The 21,004-nt window shown below is 36.0% G+C and overlaps 1 non-coding gene across 1 annotated transcript; it reads left to right on the top strand.

Annotated features, from left to right (window-relative positions):
• The first annotated feature begins 1,797 nt into the window (after positions 1 to 1,797).
• Positions 1,798 to 1,988, top strand: LOC117666196 (U4 spliceosomal RNA). The gene has a single exon (XR_004591672.1). It is a non-coding gene; the product is annotated as a U4 spliceosomal RNA (small nuclear RNA).
• The last annotated feature ends 19,016 nt before the right edge of the window (positions 1,989 to 21,004 follow it).

Raw genomic sequence — 21,004 nt, forward strand, 5'->3', positions numbered from 1 at the left:
GAAAACGTGGGTTTTTATTGTCTTTTGTAACAGAGGCAATTATTGAAATGTATTATCTGATCTTTGTTTCAGAAGGGAGTAGTAGACTAAGAAAAAGCCCATTCCTGTTAAAATAAAAATGAATCCAGGTGGCAACACTGAAAAGGCATTTATTTTCCACATTAAAGAGAATATATTGTATGTCTCTCTGCTAAAAATCAAGAGAAGCTAGCCGAGATCATGGCAATCTATAGAGACTCATACATTTACTCCTTTCAATTACATTTATTATATTTTGCATTACATAGGAATTGCTGTTGTAATATCTCTCATTATTGTATTTCTGATTGCTTCATTGCTTAGAGATAGAATTGGAACAATTGACTGACTTTTTTATATTGATGGATGATTTAAGTCATGAATCAATGTCATCTTAAAAAGCGTATCATATATTGTAACTGTAACATAGAAAATAATTACTCAGGAATTTACTTATCAGTTTTTATCTCATACTTATCAGTATGAGATAGGGTTTTATCTCTGATTTAATCCATAAATCTTCTCAACATGGCACCAACTTATCTTTATGGCAGTTTATTCAGTTTAAACATCTATAATATCACTGTGTGTCTGCACTTTAGGAAATCCATCCTTGATGAGGGATTTGAGTAGCTCCTTGGCTGTATCTAACTAACCGAGTAACATTATTTTGTATTTATATCTCAGAATATATTTAATGTAAGTTGGCTATTCAATCATTGCTGGAGGCATAGTCTGGGGGCAATTTTCAGAATACTTATATGATGTATCTTTGCCCTACCATTACTCCATTTTGAACTAAAATTTGTAAGATTTTTAATGAAAAATACTTATAGTTTCCTAGGCTACATTTGTAACTTTAATTCCCAGTGGTACTTATGATCTCAGCTCCTTTTTATAGCCTCTCATCCTCCTTCCCTACAAAATAGTTGAAACTCCACATGATTACCTATCTTTTCTTGAGAAAGAAAAGACCCATAACTGTAGTGTTTTTTAAAAAATCAAAGAAAGTGGGTACATTTTTTAAAAAACCTGAAGCAACGAATCTGAACATTCCAGCTCTACAGACTTTACATCACTGCTGCCTGTTGCATGGGATCTCCACCATCACGTTTCCTATCCCTGACTGAGTACATGCAGTTTATCAACAAGTAAGTAAATTTCTGTATGGATCATACGTGGATGTACTGTAATTGCCTCCAATTGCTTGAAGAAGGCAGGATGTTTTTTTGAAGTCAACAAATCTTTTGAGATTATATCCTCAGTTTCAGAATTCTCATACAGAATGGCAATAGGCTTGTGTGTAGCCTTTTTAGTTGTTTTTAAGGTTTTCAGACTTGATAAACGGAAAGGTATTGAGAATATAACTTTTGTCCTATTAATTTGGTTCATAAATCATGATCCAATCTTCTTTTGTTGAGAAACATAAATATTGACAGGAGGTGACCATTACATTTGCCATTTTTTATAACCTGTTAAACCTTCAGCAACTGATGTTCTGCAGTTGAGTTTGGTTGTAACTCCTGTTATCACTAGCCAGCATGCAGGAAACTCATTAAGTACAACCCTTTTCAAATTATTTCTTTTCTTCTGTCCCTGATGTCTTCCTTAGCCATATTATGTTGTCTTGCTTCATTTTCTGCCTGTCCCCAGCTAGAGACATTTTGCAGTTTATGCTACCTTTTCTAGGAAATACAAAGTATAACTGTGAGTATAACTGATACAGTAAAAAAAAAAAAAAAAAAAAAAAGACAAAGGATATATTATACCTCCGAGGCAAGCTTTGCGCAGTGGCAGTATCGTAGCCAATGAGGTTTATCCGAGGCGCGATTATTGCTAATTGAAAACTTTTCCCAATACCCCGCCTTGACGACTTGAAATATTATACCTCTGAGGCATCTCCTTTTACATGGATAAAGAGAATATTACCCAAAAATTGTCAATTGTAATAACTATGATTTGATTATAAAGTATAAAACAGAATTATAAAACTTTAATACAAGAATTGTCATTGAACTATGGTGTTCACTTCCATATAGGAAAGAATGCACTGTTAAAACATTTATGCCACTAATTTAAAAGAGAACATAATGAACTAAAGGTTTTTTTTTTTTTTTCATTTTGTTCAATTGTGTCCAGTTCTTGGAGACTGCTAGGACAAGTCACAGCAATTTTCATGAAAATATTTTTTAGAAGTGGTTTGCCATTGTTTCCTTCCTAGGACTGAGAGAAAGTGACTGGCCCAAGATCACCCAGCTGGTTTCATACCCAAGGAAGGACTAGAACTCATCGTTTCCTGGTTTCTAGCCTTATACTTTTAAGTATTGCACTAAAATGGCTCTCAAAATTGAAGTCAGGCTACATTAAATGCAACATCTTGGTCTACAAGATAACATTGTAAGATTGCATTGAGTGGCTGGATTCAGAAAGCTTAAAATGCCACTGAAACATATATACCTTCTAAAAAAAAATATGCTGTCATTGTGACATTAAAATCATTATGAAACCCTAGATACATATGCAGTGCATTCAATAAAAGTACCACTATATCAGTGGTGGGTTGCCCCAGGTTCGGTCCAGCTCCGCCCGCCCACCACATCATCACAGGTGATTGCACGTGCGCAGAAGCGTGCGTATGTGCTCTCATTGCAAACCAGTAGTAAAGGTAAGTAGAACCCTATATCTAGATTTTTAGATGTCCTGTAATTTCAGAACACTATCTCTAGTCAGCAAAACCTGCAGAATTTAACCTACATTAAAGGCTAACCTTATATCATGCTTGCCCTATAAATATTTTCAGAACTACAAATTCCAGCATTTCCCAACGGTAAGCCTGTTGCCTAGGCTAGCTGGAATTTTTGGAAAGTGGAGTTGCCACACATCTGGAGAGCATTAGGATCGGAAGGCTGCCATAAGATCATTAAACATCCATATATTTATACAAAAGACTTAGAGGTAAATACTTCCTTACTGTGTAAAGACAATGTGTATTGCATTCCTTATGGGATGCCGCTCATTAATTACTTGTGTTAATTACTTATATAAACCCCACAGCTGCATGTATTAAAGAGGCTAATCAACATGCTGGAACAGAAATCTGCTCATGAGTGTCATGAGGTGAACTTAGCCAATGCAAGTAGACATGTTTTTCACTCTGGGGAAGACTGAGTGAAAACAAAACAAAAATATACAGTAAAAGAACCCGGCTGAATCAAAGCAAAGGATTTTCTAGTCCAGCATCCCTTTTTATGGAATTGCCTTTGAGAAGCTCACACATTGGCAATAATCCTTTTCCATCATTGTTCTCCAGAAGGATATATCAGAAACAGTAACTTTGAGGGCAGTGAATTATTATTTAATTTGTCAATGAACAAAGAGGGTGGCATAATGAGAGAGAGGGAGTGGGAGAGGGAGAGGGAGGGAATAATACTGTCTATCTACTTTGTCTACAACAGGCAGAATGTTATTTTTGTTAAAAAAAAAACATAGCCCTAAAATGTTATAAAATCATACCTAAATATTCTGGATTTGCACCATTTAAGCCTTTTCCTTAATCACTAAATGGTAGACTTGGACCAATGATACTTTTGGCAAAAGTACTTGTTTGTTTCTTAAGCAATAATAAGTACTGAATGAAAGAACATCATGAGATATACATTCAGTTACTAATAGCATTCCATAAAAATGTATAATTAAATAAATCAAACCCAAATTCTCACCATTTTAAATATTTTTTTATTAAAATAGGATTTTACAAAGAGTTAAAAACACTGAAACATAGAAGAAGAAATAGAAAAGGAAATAAATTATAAGAGTGATATAAAAAGTGAAGAATAACAAAAAAAAAGATAACTGAGGAAGCAACTTTTTCTTTGCAGCAAACATACCAATTACCATCTCCATCGCTTCTACCCATACATAAACTTGTACATTAATAAATCCTGAAATCAGTTTATTTTTATTTATTTTTTTAATTTTCAATCAAAAAAAAGATCTATAAAGGAGTTTTTATAAATGTAATTAAAGTTGAACCCTAAATTAGCCATTTTCCCAAACTCTGCATCTAACCCAAAATTCTCACTTGAAGCACAAATGACTAGGTTCATATTAGTTCAGACATAGGCAAAGACATAGCTCTCTGGAGAAGGCTGTAATACTAGGAAAGATAGAAGAAAGTGAAGAACAACCAGCAGCAAGATGGATGGCTCCTGTGCTGAGAGACCTGAAGGATGAGAACATTTAGTCAGAACATTTAGGAGATTATCTATATGGTTCAGGGGTGGGTTCTACTTACCTTTACTACCAATTCGCAATGGGGCTGTGCGCGCGCTCTCGCTTTGCACGTACGTATGCAGAAGCTTCTCCGCATGTGCAGAAGCATTCTGATGATGGGCTGATGGGTGGAGCCTCCTGCCAGTTTTACTACTGGTTCTATATAACCGGTGTGAACCAGGGGCAACTCACCATTGATATGGTTGCTAAGAACTGACAACAACTTGATAACACAACATATTCTATATGTTGCATACTATTATTGTTGCTGTCATTAATAACAACATCAACAGAATTATCAACTTCCGCAAACTTCAGAAGTCCTACAGAATCAGATATGCAACACATTTTAATTTTGTTTCTAATCTAGACCCATCATCCGGGATTTTTGATGGAGGAGATGAAAGAAAAGTTTGCAAATTGAATATAAATGACATTCAAATTAGGCTAATACTTTTTCTTCTCTCCAAAAATTTGGTTAGCTATTTGAACTCTAATACCATAGTGATGCAAAAATGATCATGATTCCCCCCCCCATTTTTTAGAATCAAATACTTTCCTTGAATATTAATATCAACATTTTCCTAAATGGGAAAACACTGGCTTTGAGTTTTATGTGCTTCGATTATCTAGATAAAGATATAGATATATAGATATAGATATACATGATATAGATAGATACAGTAGAGATAATACAGTAGAGATAGAAAAAACAGCTAGAAAAACAAAGTTACAAAAGTCATTAACTTGTAAAAGGCAAATAATTTCTTAATGAATCAGAAGATTCAGCATCTTTCCCTGGATGAAAGAAAGACAGTTGTTGCTGCAGCATTTCAAGCTAGCAATTTTAGGAAACAGAGTTTGCAAGAGAAAGGGGAGGGGAATCCCCAACTCCAGACCACTAATAAAGGTAAATTGATGGTTGTAAGACCGTTGATTACATACCCATCTTTGTGTGAATGGATAGCCACCATTTTTATTTCATGAAATGTTCATTGTTCCCTATTCACTCTGTATTCAGCAGCAGACAGATTTCATCCTCATCTGATGAACATTCTCTGCTCCAAAGGTAACTTTACATGGGAAGATATCTGTCCACTGTGGCCCACTTTTGCAATATTTTCAGCACAATTAGGCTGAGTGAAAATTAAAAGTGTTCCTCTGGCAAGAGATATCAGTCAAAATAACTCCTACTGGGAGGAGAAATATCCCCCTCTAGCTTAGCCAGGCTCCCTGTTTTGTTCTTTGTGAGAAGTATAAAACAATTGAGTTAACCTAAATTAACTTATATTTTCCATCATGTTACAGTAATGCAAGGCACAGAAAGTAAGAAGGAAATAGTAAGCCAAATAAATTAAGACAAACTGCTCTTTACCCTTTTCTCCTTGCAAACCAACTTTTCTTTTATCACATTGATTCATACACTTTCTTTTGGTTTTTTTAAAATGTCTTACCTCCATCTTTTTGTGGATCTCATCAACCAATCATGACTTTCTTAGTCTTCTTCTTGACCCATACACTTTTCCATTGTATCATTATAAAAAGTATAATATCCATGAAGTATAAAGTCTTTATTTGAATCTTTTGATGACTATAGTTCAATTGTTTCATATTGCAGTTTCTTCAGGAATGACAACAATATATGTGTCATTGGGTGCCACAGAAAATATTAAGCCATAATATGATTTATTTATTTTAGCTTGGAATCTTCTGTGAATGAAGCAAATGAAATGAGTTGCCTGTTGTAGTTTATTCAATAATTCATGTTTATTGAATAAATAAATGTAAACAATATTTAAAATATATAAATAAAAATTGTTCGTTTAACTTAACACAATGTACAAACCAAGGCAGTTTTAATAGTCATCCAAAGTTTGAACCTTTTTCAAACAGATTGCTAAACTAGAAACCATGGTTTATAAACACAAGACCTGAGTTTACCTGTCACATTAAAATCAAAATTAAGCTTCTTTTGGCTTCATAGTTCATATTGCATTGAATGCACAAAACCTTGGACATCTCTCCATCTAATGAACAAGGAAAAAAATGATGTGAATATCTGAATAAAGTTCTTCCAGATCAGTCAATAGAATAAATATAACCAAATGCTCAAATATATGGCATTTCCTATAATATCTTTCATGATGAATTGCTTTCTTCTACAGCTGACAGTTCACAAAGTTCACTACATGCATATGACTTTCTTGCTAACTTCCAAACAGACAGTAGCAGTAGCACTTAGACTTATATACCACTTTATTGTGCTTTGCAGCTCTCTCTAAGTGGTTTACAGAGTCAGCATATTGCCCCCAACAATCTGTGACCTCATTTTACCGACCTTGAAAGGAAGAAAGGCTGAGTCAACCTTGAGACTGTCAGAATTGAACTCTTTGCAGTGAGCAGTGAGTTAGCCTGCAATACTGCATTCTAACCACTGTGCCACCATGACAAAACAGCTATAACATGGTTTTTGGCTTTGCATTATAATTACTTCATTAATAATTATTCAGATAGGATTGTGTCTCCTTTGGCATAGCATAAAATGGTCTGCATTAGATTAAAAGCAACTTTAAAAAGTTCAGTGATGTAATTATAATGCACCATCACTAAGAAGAGCCCCATTAATGTTTCAGTCAACCTCACCAACAACATGTCACTCAAAAGTCTGGCAAAAGAGATAGATTTTTCAAATACCAATTATTCATGCATGAAGGGGAAGAGAAAGATTTTACAAATACTGTACCAATTATTCATGCATGAAGGGGAAGAGAAGGAATATGTGCATAGATTTTTAGCTGTGCATTATTCATAAGGAAAGAAAACATCCTCTATACCAAGTGTCCCCAAACTCTGGGCTGTGGCCCACCACTGGGCCATGGCCTATTCGGAATTGGGCTGTGCAAATGGCTGGCCATACTGCACACACACATGGATGCACGCAGCTCAACTTACACAAGCAGTGAACCAGTGGGTAATTGCATGCATGCATGCCAGCCCACCACTCACCCAGCCTAATTTTCCTGTCCTTCCCCCCCCACCCAGCTGGGTCACCAAGCCACAAAGGATGGGGACCGCTGCTCTACACTATCCATCTATGCATATATATTTCACATAATGTGCAGATGAGCCTTAATTCATTTCCACATGCAGTCTCATAACCTATATTTTATTTTCCGTTTGCTCCTATCTGTTGAATGAAGCGGTCATCCCTTTCTGCCTATTTAACAACCCATCAATCAGGGTTTATCCTCTCAGCAGCTCTGAGAAGCAACCTGACGCTGGAAATGTGAAGCAATATCGTCTTGTGTGTCCTAAAGGGAAGATAGTTCTCTCCGAGTAATTTGAAAACCAAACAGCCTGTGTGCCTAGATAGAGCTCATAGCGTTTTGGGTTGGGTTGTGAGACATCATGCAGCATTCAGGAACAGCACATTGACTGATACCTCAATGGAGCTTTAAATCAATGGAATATCTAAGAACACAGCAAAAGCTGTCGAGCAGGGAGTTCAGACACTGACTTAAAAATGAATAACTACTCTTTTCTCTCCTTTGCAAATGCTTCAGCTTTCGTAAGAGAATTCATCACCTCACAAGAAATGAAATACAGATTCTCAAGTCCCAGCAATGTTATTTTGTTTTCCAGTATGCTGCTACCTTGGACAGCATTTTTAATATGGATTCAACCAGAAGCCCTGAAGATTTGCACATCAGCAGTAAACAAAGGCAATGAAAGGCATCCTGCAGTTTGATGAAATATATGCTTATAGGGGTTCGTATCACTTAAAGAGGGAAACTGTGAACTTTCAGTAGAATTCATCAAGTTTCCAAGGGAGAAGAAAGAAAAGGAATAGGATAGGGAAATAGGGAAAACAAAGTAGGCAAATAATATAAAGCTTTGTATCTGCACTTTTTCATGTATATTAGTACAAAACTATAAAGAATTGCAAAGTTTGTAATATCAAATGTTGCCTTCTCCAAATGGAGATCAAATCATAATAAGCATTGACCTGAGGGAAAAATCATTATATAATATGTCGTCTCAGAACCTAATAAAAGCTCCTCTTTTTTTCTGAACAATTTGAAAACCAAATATATAGTTCTCCTGAGCTTATCAAGACCATATTCATACTTGTACCTCAAAGGATATTAATAAAAAAAAAAAACATTCTTACAGAGAAGGATGTTGAAAGTCAAAACCTATTGAGGTTCCCAGAGCCAGGAGAAAGATGGGAAATCAAAATTAAATTATATGGTCAACAATAGAGTTGGAAAAATGGGGTTTGAAGATGGCATGAAGTCTTCAGACTCTGCCCTACTGTTACAGAATGTTGTTTCTGGGCTCCCAGGACCTTAACAAGCCTTGACTTCCTCTATCATTCTCTGTGTGATTGCTCCTACTTCCTGCTAAAAATGTGACACAATTCTCAGTGCTCTAGATCCATGATGGCGAACCTATGACACGTGTGCCACAGGTGGCACGTGGAGCCATATTAGTGGGCACGCCAGCTCAGCTCTGGGGCACATGTGCGTGCCGGCCAGCTGATTTTTGGGCCTTCTGGGCCCACCAGAAGTAGGGAAACAGGCTGTTTCCTCCTCTGGGTGGGGCTGGGGGGGGAGAGGCCCATTTTTCTTTCTTACCTGGCTCCAGATCCTTTCTATGCATCTGGGAAGGGTGAAAACAGCCTTTCCCAGTCCCTTGGAGGCCCTACTGAGGCTGAAAGGGCCCATTTCCCAACTCTCGGTGGGACAGAAAGTGACATTTTTTCCTGTCCCCAGCCTCCAGAGACTCCTAGAGAGGCTCCTAGAGACTCCTAGAGAGGCTTCTAGAGACTCCTAGAGAGGTTCTGGAGGCTGGGGACAGCAAAAAATGTCACTTCCTGTCCCACCGAGAGTTTGGAAATGGGCCCTTTCAGCCTCCGTAGGGCCTCCAAGGGAGTGGGAAAGGCTGTTTTCACCCTTCCCAGATGCATAGAGAGGATCTGGAACCAGGTAAGAAAGAAAAACGAGCCTACGAGGCCTCATGTGCCAGGAGCGGGGGTGGGTGGGGTTGCGTTCGCATGTGAGTGGGCACGTGCGCGCGCGACCCTCTGCCGCCCCCTTTCCTGGCACGCGATGGCAAAAAGGTTAGCCATCACTGCTCTAGTTCTTTTTCCAAAACATTTATTAACTGAATTAATAAAACTGAATTTAAAGTTTTGGTTTTAACCATTCTCTTGTTTTCTGTTTACTTGTTTGAAATCCATACCTTAAGTCTACTGTATCTAAGGTTTTCCCAATCACTTAGACTATTCTAGCTACATATATGTATTCATATGCATACATTTTTACATGTGATACACATACAGAATAACAGAGTTGGAAAAGACCTGGGTGGTCTTCTAGTCCAATCCCCTGTCAAGCACAAGTCCTTGTGCCATTTCAGAAAAATAACTCTCCTTAAAAACGTCCAGTGATGGAGCATCCACAACTTCTGAAGGCAAGCCGTTCTACTGCTTAATTGTTCTCATTGTCAGGAAATTCGTCCTTAGTTCTAGGTTGCTTGTCTTATTGATTTTTTTCTCATCAATCCTTTGCTTCTTGTTCTGCTTTCAGGTACTTTGGCAAATAGGTTGGCTCCCTTTTCTTTGTGGTAGTCTGTTAAATATTGGAAGACTGCTATCATCTCACCCCTAGTCCTTCTTTTCATTACACTAGACATAACCAATTCCTGCAACTGTTCTTCATATGTTTTAGCCTCCAGTCCCCTTATCATCTTTATTGTTCTTTTCTGCACTCTTTCTAGAGTCTCAACATCTTATTTATAACATCATATATCTTTGAGTCATATAAATGAAATGAGGCATTTCTTCAGAATTCAAAATAAACAAAAGACAATGTTTCTGCCATGTTTTGAGTTTTAATTATTTAATTTTGTAATTATACAGGAGATAAACATTTTAATGAACAAATTAAACAAAGAAAGTCCCTTCAACTTTCTTACAAAGTACATTTTTGAAAACAAATGTAGGTATGTGTGTGTGTGTTTATGTGTATATACATATACATATGCATATACATATACATCATATACATATACGTACACACGCACATACTTATGTATATGTATATGTATATACACACACACACATACCTACATTTGCTTTCAAAAATGTACTTTGTAAGAAAGTTGAAGGGACTTTCTTTGTTTAATTTGTTCATTAAAATGTTTATCTTCTGTATAATTACAAAATTAAATAATCAAAACTCAAAACATGGCAGAAACATTGCCTTTCGTTTATTTTGAATTCTGAAGAAATGCCTCATTTCATTTATATGACTCAAAGATGAATAAGTAACTGATGTGAGCTATAAGGTAGGATGCAAAACAAAATAGCCTTATGGTTTCCTATACATTGGAAAAGAGAAGTATGGAAAAGATAAATAGAAATCCTCTCTATGACCACATTAATGAACATCAGAGAAAGGCAATGCTATGCAAAAAAGAAGGATGCCATGTGCCATTATGGCAGGAAGCAGGGGTGAACTGCTCCTGGTTCGGACCGGTTCAACCGAACCGGTAGTGATGGCGGCCAGTGGTTCAGAGAACCGGTAGCGATGGTGGCGTGAGGCTCTGTCCACCTGCCCGGTCGTCATTACTTCCTGGTTTTAACCAGGAAATAATCTGTTTTTTACCCTCTGCTCATGCACAAAAGGGTTTGCAGAGGATCCAAGCACGCATGTGACGCGTGTATGAACGAAATGAAGAGACGCGCATGGTGTGTGCACTTCTGAACTGATTGGGAAGGTAAGTAGATTTCACCCCTGGCAGGAAGCCATAATAATGCTGATAGAGAACAATCAGCAGATTCATAACTAGATGAATCTAGTTATGAGATAATGGTAGAGATGATATTCCTAACCCCATATGCTATGTACTGTAGCTTCTTACATACAAGTTATAATGTGTGTGGTGGGGAAGCAAGAAAAAGAGGAAGTAGGCACTGAGAAAGAAGACACATTTAAGTAAGCAGCTCAGTAGCCTGTTATGGAATTGCCATACATTCCAGATCACATAGCCAATGTTGAGAATCATTGATTTAGAACAAGAGACTTGTCTAAAGAGCTTGTCTCAGCTTTATTTGGAAGCCAAACCATGGGGAGGAGGAAAGGGGCATTTACCTTCCCCTGACATCCAGCAAGGATCATTGAGATAAGGATCCCGCATTTCCTACCACATTTTTCCATGATCCCACAAAGTGATTTACCTTTTGCAGCTTCCAGATAGACTTGTTAACTGAATTACCCATTGAGATGAGGGAACAGCATGCAATCTCCTGTGAAAATATATACTAATTTCATACAGAAATAGGATCATTAAAGTCAGGAAATTTAGTTAATGAAATTATTGCTTAGGGATGGTGGCAGATTCAAAACTCTGCAAGGAAATAATGTAGGGCAGGCAAATGTTTCAGAACACTGAATGATCAAACATAAGCTCTCTCAGAAACTTATTCAACAGTTCAGTAACCAAGGAATCAGCCACCCAGGGGAACGCAGTGTTAGCTTTGCAGAATAAGTGTATCCCTGATACTTTGCTGTTTTGCACTCCACGAAAACATGTTTCCTGAAATATCTGCTACCCTTTTGGTATTCTGAATGAACAGAGCATCTTCCCATTCAGAGATTAAAATATGTCCCTGAAGTAGAAAATATTTTCAATTTTTATATAGCTACAGGGATTGTAGAGTAGGTCACAAGCACCCTTTCTTGTCAAAGATCTACAGACTATCATGTCCCCAGAATACTTGGCCTTTCATCTATATGTTTAATATTCCATGAACGGAACATAAATGTCCTTTAGATACAGAAAAGCAGTGCAGACCTTTGAAGAAGGTCTACATTATAAGCCCCCCCACCCCGCTCCAAAGCTCCTTCATGAAGCAACACGTCTCTCTTCCTGCAGCCTCTGTGCTGCTCTTTGAACTACTCCTGACATTTCCAGGAGTAGCATTTCATCCTTCTGGAAGTGCTCAAGGAAGCCGCTGAAGGGCCCAAATGCTACATCCAAATTCCATTATTGCTGAGCAAATTGAATTAAATAGTGATACCTCAGTTGTGTAAAGCATGTCATTAAGGGAAAAGCAGCTAGGATGTATTTGCACATGGTTTAATAATCCCTATCATGCTTGAATATACAGTGCCTTCCCATGATAAAAGTTGGATGGGAAATGAGAAGAGGCAAATCAGGGATTTGTCTTACTGAATTGATTATTATTGTGCTCAGATGAAATCAAAAATAGCCATATTTTGCACACGTATGCTTAGCACCATTATTTTCAATCACTTTGGAAAAATCATATCTGTCTTATGAAATACATATAATCAATAGTCATAAACATATAAAATAAATTTGAATTTTCCTCAGCCCATAATCTTTTGCATTTGATATGTTATCGCTAACTCAGCTGAATATATATTTCATAAATTATTCTTTCCTTTTAGGAGAAAGTGCCAAACATCCGAAATGAAGTACCCAAGTTGAAAGAAGATCTCATTTCAACATCCTAAGATCCATTTGAATAAAATGAAAGGTTCCTTTGCTCATTGCAGTGATGTCTGTTTCCTGTGAAATGTATTGCATCTGTAAATTTCATAAGCTTGAAAATAATTCTGATTACTCTTACACTGACTGCATAGGTGGAGTAGGGCATTAGGTATTTCTCTGAATGCAGTTGACAATTTGCTATTTTCTATTCAGTTCACAATTTAGCATTATCCATTTCTTTTCTACTTCTACGATTGCTTTATAAAAATAAGATAATGTTATCTACACTGTGGTTCTAATTTTGTTCAACATAGCCAATCAACTACTGCATCAGTGGTGAGATTTATTTTTTTTTACTACCGGTTCTGTGGGCATGGCATGGCTTGGTGGGTGTGGCAGCGGAAGGATACTGTAAAATCTCCATTCCCTCCCAATCAACTGGGACTTGGGAGCCAGAGAATAGATGGGGTCGGAGCCAGTCAGAGGTGATATTTACTGATTCTCCGAACTACTTAGAATTTCCGCTACTGGTTCTCCAGAACTGGTCAGAACCTGCTGAAACCCACCTCTGTACTGCATGTACACTTCTCAAAAAAATAAAGGGAACTCAAGCAGAAGACATCCGAGATCTGAATGAATGAAATAGCCTTATTAAATACTTTGTTCGTTGCATACAGTAGTTTTGTGTTCCCTTTAGTTGTTTGAGCAGTGTATAAACTACTGTATGTAAAGAACAAAGTATTTAATAAGGCTATTTCATTCATTCAGATCTCGGATGTCTTCTGCTTGTGTTCCCTTTATTTTTTTGAGCAGTATATTTTATAGAAGCTTAATATGTACTTCTTTTATGTGTATTTGGTATGCCTTAAGGTCTCATCTGCTACTCAGATCAGAATTTTACTAGCAAACTCCTTAGAAAAAGAATCCCTCTCTGGCTATTGTGCTAGTGGAGAAGGTTAAGGAGCCTCTCTTTACCAATAGATGGAATAAAGTGTTGCAGATTAATTATCTCTGTTAACAAACTGACATAGAAGAGCAGCAGGAATATATATTTTTCTCAACCTAAAACAACTGAATATCCAGATGTCTATGGAGATTCTCAGTCATCCAGGTCATGGTTGTCCTAAAGGTGCTTTTTTCAGGAGGCAACTGGACTTTCTGTTTTTTCTTTAAAGATGTTTCACTTCTCATCCAAGAAGCTTCTTCAGCTCTGACTTCCCCACCATCCAGTCAGAGCTGAAGACGCTTCTTGGATAAGAAGCGAAACGTCTTCAAAGAAAAACCAGAAAGTCCAGTTGCCTCTTTAAAAAAGCACCTTTAGGACAACTGAATATCCAGCTGTTCTAAAACCAACTTGAAAGACTGAATATGGGCAGTCTTGTCCAGGATAATCTGGGCTCAAAAAATTCAATAACAAGGTCTTTCTATCCTTCTCTATTTTTTTGTTTTTGTTTTTTGTTTTTGTCTTGTTTTTTGCAGCAAGGAAAAAAAGACAGAACTTATGATCAGAGGGGAACTCAGTAAATATATAGCATATGTAGCTGCCAAGCTTTTCTTGCTGGACCCTATATTGCCAGTTTACTTTTAGATTAGAATTACTCTGTGGCTTGAAAAGTAGCCAAATCAATGTCCCACTGGACCTTATTTTTTAGTCACGGTAAGTGCCAATGAATTTTTAATCTTTCTATTATTGCTGTGTTTTCACTCTGCCTAATAGCACAGACAGAGCTTTCTCTCACACACAAGTTTAAAAAGCTGATCTATCAGATTTTAAAGCTAATTCTTGTTTTTCACAGCAACAAATTTAGTTACCTTTTCTGGATAGAGCACTGACTTTCATGTTACTGTTGATGCACAAAGTAGATAGGATGCCTTCACTGAGGAAAATTATTTTTTCATAATTCTGAAACTAATCTCATGTAGGGCATCTATGGCAGAGGGTGTTGAGGGTTAAAAAAGGTAAACATAACAATCATGTGATCAAATCCACCACCTCAAATTTCTCATTCCCTTTTCCATACATCCCCTATTCTTATCCTAAGGAACAACATAGACATCTGTATTACTGTCAGCTGGTCTACAAGAGATGTAAGATGTTTTTATATTACATTGACTATAAAAATCTAATCAAATATATATTATATTTTGGCTGTTTTCTACGGCATTTGGTTATTTGAATTATGGCATACATCATTACAAATTTAGAAAGAATATTTGTACAAGAAAAAGAAGAAAGTACCTTTTGCAAAACTGGCCATAAAAATAATAAAAACAAAATCTATAGAACAAAGATGTCTTAAATGACTCAACAAACAGTCACAAACTCTAATATCCGGCTATAGTCAGAAACTTCCTTGTCAAAGTCTGGGAAAAACCTACTGTGAAGTAGAATGGTGACCTACTTATGGAACGTATTTGCTTACCATTGCATATAATTACTGGAAACCACATGAAATTTTAATCTAGATCATGTTATACTTTTATGAGAAACTCTTATAGAGTATCATAATTTATGAACATTCCAACATCTCCCCCCACCCCCCCAATTGACAACCTGGTAAATTGGAAATGAAGAGGGAGAGAAATTTGAATCTCTTGATACTGCTTTTTCTGGAGAATTGCTTCCCAAATATTTTTCCTTCCTTTGAAAACACCTGGATCAGAGCACTTTCTCTTTCTCTCTCTCTCTCCCTCCCTCCCTCCCTTCCTCTCTCTCTCTCTCCATGCTTTTCTACAAGATGATGCCAATAACTGGGTCATCTTAGAAAGAATTAGAGCGCTGATTAATTTATGGTGTTTATAATATTACATAATTTGCCGGCCCAAATATTGATTTATTTAAAGCCAGGAAAAACCATGGTAAAACCCAAATAAACAACTTAAACAGCTGACATATTTAATACTAAAATGCACACAACGAAGCAGAATAAGAAAATTGTTAAAAACCCAGAAAAATTAAAATAATGAAATATTCATTTATAATCAAGTAGTCTTCCTTAAAAGAAAACCTATATAATATTTCATATTTAGAATGCTTAGGAAGAAGACCCAACCCTCTTTTTAAAAAAATTAGAAATAGCGTGCCGGGGGAGTATTGTTATTTTTGGTGTTTTTCTATTAAATAGAAATTTTATAAAGATTTGTTGCCAAGACTTCAAAACCTTAGAATTCAAATATACTGTATAACTTGGAAATAATAAAACAATTTTGGAAAAACTGATAACTTTATGGCAGTTATTTTTGCCTAAAATATATTAAGTAAAAACCACAAATTTTGCCCAAAATACATAGATTAAGAAGAAAAAAACGTACTTTCTAAAAAAAAATTTACTACCTGCAACAGTGCTTTATAATACAGCACACTTTAATTACTGAGATTTTTTTTTAATACTGACTATTGACAGATATTAATACTATATTTTTTCTTAATTTCTTTCGGGATCTATATTTCTTTCTGGATCTGGAGCCTATATTTATAAAAAGTATTTCTGTTTTTTGTTAATTTTCAATCCTGCTAATTTCCCATAATTATTTATTTTTTGTTATAATAATTGGTAGCTCTTTGGCTGGGTTAGATAAGAACATGCAATATTATTAACATATGCATTACATAAAAATTCACAGAAACAAACAATTCCGATTGTTTTGGATTCTCCGTAATATTGACTCTACAAATATTATGTATAGTAGGGCAGACCTGTCCTGCCCCTTTATATGATTTGATTGCTTATTTATTCCCTATGACTATCATTAAGTGTTGTATCTTATGGTTCTTGATGAATGTATCTTTTACTTTATGTACACTGAGAGCGTATGCACCAAGACAAATTCCTTGTGTGTCCAATCACACTTGGCCAATAAAGAATTCTATTCTATTCTATTCTATTCTATTCTATTCTATTCTATTCTATTCTATTCTATTCTATTCTATTCTATTCTATTCTATATATCTGGGACATTTCTGATTCTAAATTATTAATCCTTGCACTGGCTTTGCAACGTTATACAATTTAATAATACCTGAGCAAAAAAAATGACCCAAGGTGTATTTATTAAAGATTTTTTTCTAGAAATGTGCATTCTAAATGATCAAAGGCATGCATCAGGAGGGAAACTAACCAAATGTAATCTGTTTTTGAAATATTTAATATGATTTAATGTTTTTCTAATGAGATTTGTTTTCTTTTCACAAAGCTATATTGGTCTAAAGCAATAGATTATTATTTTATTAGTTTTTTCCATCTCATAGCTAATAAATGCATTTAAAAAATCTGTGCATCTTTATTAAGCAGAGGAATTAGTCTTTAAATAACTACCTCTGTTGGATTTTATTTGGTTTCAGTTGCTGAGTCCTGTCATGTATCAGTCTCAATACTTTTCTAAGAATATTGTGGTATAATTTTCATAGATAAAGACCTAATTTGTCTTTATATAAAAAGAACTAGAGAGTCTGTCAGGTTCTGATGATTTATTAGCTTTCAGGTTCTTTATAACACTGAGTATTTCCTGACACAGAAATAACTTTATTCAAAGTCCTTCTCTGATATAAAAAAATGAGATTTAGTGGAATATCCTTGAGATAGTTTTCTATTTATTCTAAATTTGGATTATCTGATCTATACAATGTCTGGGTCAGGCCAGCTTCAGAAAGGTCTTGCTATGGAGTTATTACTTGGAACTCTGACAGTCTGACAACAATTTGTTAATGTACTTTCATTTCACTTTTGATTTCTACATAACATATTCTGATTAATTATATCCGAATCAACTTTATTTTATTTATTCATTCATTCATTCAATAACTTCAGAATCTTTCTATATTCTTCCAACCCTATTATTCTATGTTTTATGCTCTAATTTTCAAAAGGAGTTTTGGTCTGGGCCTTGATGATTAATTGGCTACTAATTAGGGTTTTTTGGTTAAAAGTAAAATCCATAAGAACTTAGCCTTGTGCTTATTAACGTATTTTGAAAATTGTATGTTAGAACCTCCAGAGTCCTCTACAGGTCTAACACCCAAAACATATAAAATTCTGTTATAAATGGTTAGAGTGAGATCAACATCTCTCAAAGAAACAAGAGACTCAGATTTAAGGATCACTATCTCAGACACAGATTGGCTACCGTTTGGAACAATTCCACATTGCAATCTATGTCAACAAAGATTTTTTAAAAAACTATTAAAAGTATTCATATATGGTATTTTACCTCCATACTTTAGCCCCAGGTTGACTCAATCTTCCATCCTTCTGTGGTCAGTAAAATTAGTACCTAGATTTGGGGGGGCATTATGCTGACTCTGTAAACCACTTAGAAAGGGCTGTAAAGCACTGTAAAGCAGTATATAAGTCGAGCTATTACTATGTTAGTTGCTAAAATTATTGGAAAGGCCCAAATAAATGTTGAAACTGTGATAAATGCACCCATGTGCATGTATAACGGTCCTGTGAATCATACAAAGATTCTTGGCAGAAATGATTATAGTAGTCCTCACTTAATTATAATTGTTTTATGACTGTTTGAAATGATAACTACGGCCTTCATAAATGGTCCCATCACTCCATGTCCAGTGGCTCAGCTTAATGAACAGTCTTGATGTTCTACGGTCACATGACCATGATTTGCGATTTTTTTTTTTTTTGCTGGTTTCTGGCATTTTTTGCTGGAAACTGGCGAAAAATGCCCATTCAAATAAATGGGTTTATTTAATGATCAGCATGATCACTTAATGGCTGCTGCAAAAAAGGCCAGCATATTACTTCCAATCCCATTATTGCCTTAATTTATGACGGCAATTATTCACAGTCATAATTCAAAGCTTAATTACTGTCATAAATCAAGGATTATCTGTAGGGAGAATAACAGCATGGAGTCAGAAAATTTAGTTAAATACCCAAGATATGTTTACTGTCATTATTTAATGAGACAATTCATAGAACTGAAAACATGGTTGTCAATACATGATGTGTTGAATTTATGTTTTACCAACAAAGAAATAAAGGGAGACTAATATAGATCAGGGGTGAAATGCTCCCGGTTCGGACCTGATCACTGATCTGGTAGCGATGGAGGCGGGTGGTTCGGAGCAACCCCCCCCCCCATGCCCAGCTGAGCCACGCAATCATCAGAGGCTTTTTTTTAATTTTTAAAAGCATTTTTTCTACAACCTCTTCGGCCGAAAAAATGCTTTTAAAAGTAAAAAAAACAGCCCCTGGGATTGTCAGAAGCTTTTAAAAGCATTTTTTCTACAACCTCTTCGGATGAAGAGGTTGTAGAAAAAAATATTTTTAAAAGAAAAAAAAGCCTCTCCCAATCAGACAACTCAGCTGCAAACTTCAGAGGCTTAAAAAAAAAGAAAAAGCCTCTGCCGATTAGGCAACTCAGCTGCGAACTTCAGACGCTTTTTAAAGCATTTTTTTACAACTTCTTCGGTGGAAGAGGTCGTAGAAAAAGTGGTTTTCAAAGTAAAAAAAAAAAGTTGGCCATGCCCACTCAGTCATATTACCCACCACCACCAAGCCACACCCACAAAACCAGTAGTAACAAATTTAGCTCTCATTACCTAGCCATACCCTTCTGGGATTCAAACCTGAACATACCCCAGAAGGATATGGCTAGCTGATGAGAGCTAAATAGCTTGAAATGCATCTACTGTATACTAGTCTCCCTTTATTTCTTTGTTGGTAAAACATAAATTCAACACAAAAATAGTTTATTGCGAAAACGACTGCCTGTGAAGGATCCTGAATTGGGGCTGAAAGGCGAAAATGGAAGCAGTATGTTCCATCCCATAATTGAGTAGACCAGGTTGCCCTGACAAAAAATTCTCAATACATGATGGTTTCTGCAAAGTTAGCTATAGTAGAATACTAGAAAAATTGTGAGTCTCCCAGGTAAACCCAACAGGAAATAGGACTAGATGAACTAAATCTATTTTATTGTAAGGCTGCATTAATAATCTTGCAAGTCTGAAAGCTCAGAGTTCTTGACTTTTAACTGCTTGATCCATTAGGGCAGGTTCTTCCTAAATTTCTTTCTTTGACCTTTAAGCCACTGGAGGCGCCTCTCTTGTCTAGTTGTTTCCTAGGCAGCATATCTTCCCTTCGTTCTCCAAATTCATCCATATGTCCCATTAGAAAGACACAGAGCTTCATAATTAGATCTCTGGTATGGAAAATTATGGAAGGTTGTTGCTATGGAAAAATTGATGTGTTAAAGATGGAAAATGTTGGGATATGCTAGAAAAGTTACCTTTGATTTAATTTGGGAAAAAAAGGATCTTTTTTGCAAAATGTAATAGGCAACTTATTTTTGCTTACCCTAGTACATACAAAAATTATTCTATATCCTTTCCTCTGTATTTGATTTGTTTTCTAAACAAAATAACGTTGTTGCCTTTTCCTTTTTAAAGTGCTTAGGAAGAGATTGAAAATTGGCTGGATTCCACTTATCACCTTTCCTAAAAATCTGGACTGTTACAGTTCAAAGCACATAAAAAGAAGTACCCCTGTCAACCCATGGTGTGGAGCGTCTGGACAACATGCTCTTTAAAAGAATAAGAGCTAGAGTGCTAGGGCTTAAACATTTTAAATATTTATTAGTCATAAATCCCAAAGCAAGTTGGAATGCATTAGGTTTTTTTTTCTTTTTAAAGCCTTCAAAGCAAAAAAGGTAAAGTTATTAGTTATGGTCCCTTCCATTACTGGATGAGAATCAGGTCAAGAAGGCAAAGATAATTGTAAGAGGCCGGAGTGCACATCCTTGAAATGAGTCTGACACTAATTAAATACAACAGAAAGAGCAGTACTAAGATTTCTCTCCTGTCTTTTTTGCTCTTAGTAATGCTGTTTAGCTCTGGATCTTCTGTGAATGTTATTGGCTAATTTTTCAGAAATTAGCTTTTTGGGAAATAGTATTTAAGGGCTGTTGATTTATATAAAACGTGGTGAATAACAACAAAAAAGCACCAAAAGAAAACAACTGATTTGCATAAAAGCATACTTAATTATTGAATTAATCTATAATAGGTTTGTCAAACTGGCGGCCCACAGGCCAGATATGTCATGCACAGGTCACACTTATCCCAGCTCCACAAAGGCAAAAAACATCATGATATGCCACGATCCAGCCCGTGACGTGATTGAGTTTTGCACCCGTGATCCATAACTTTGGGGGCAGATTAGTTTGCCAT

The sequence above is a fragment of the Pantherophis guttatus genome, chromosome 1 (genome assembly GCF_059756535.1).
Source record: "Pantherophis guttatus breed Tessera chromosome 1, ASM5975653v1, whole genome shotgun sequence".
Classification (NCBI taxonomy): domain Eukaryota; kingdom Metazoa; phylum Chordata; class Lepidosauria; order Squamata; family Colubridae; genus Pantherophis; species Pantherophis guttatus.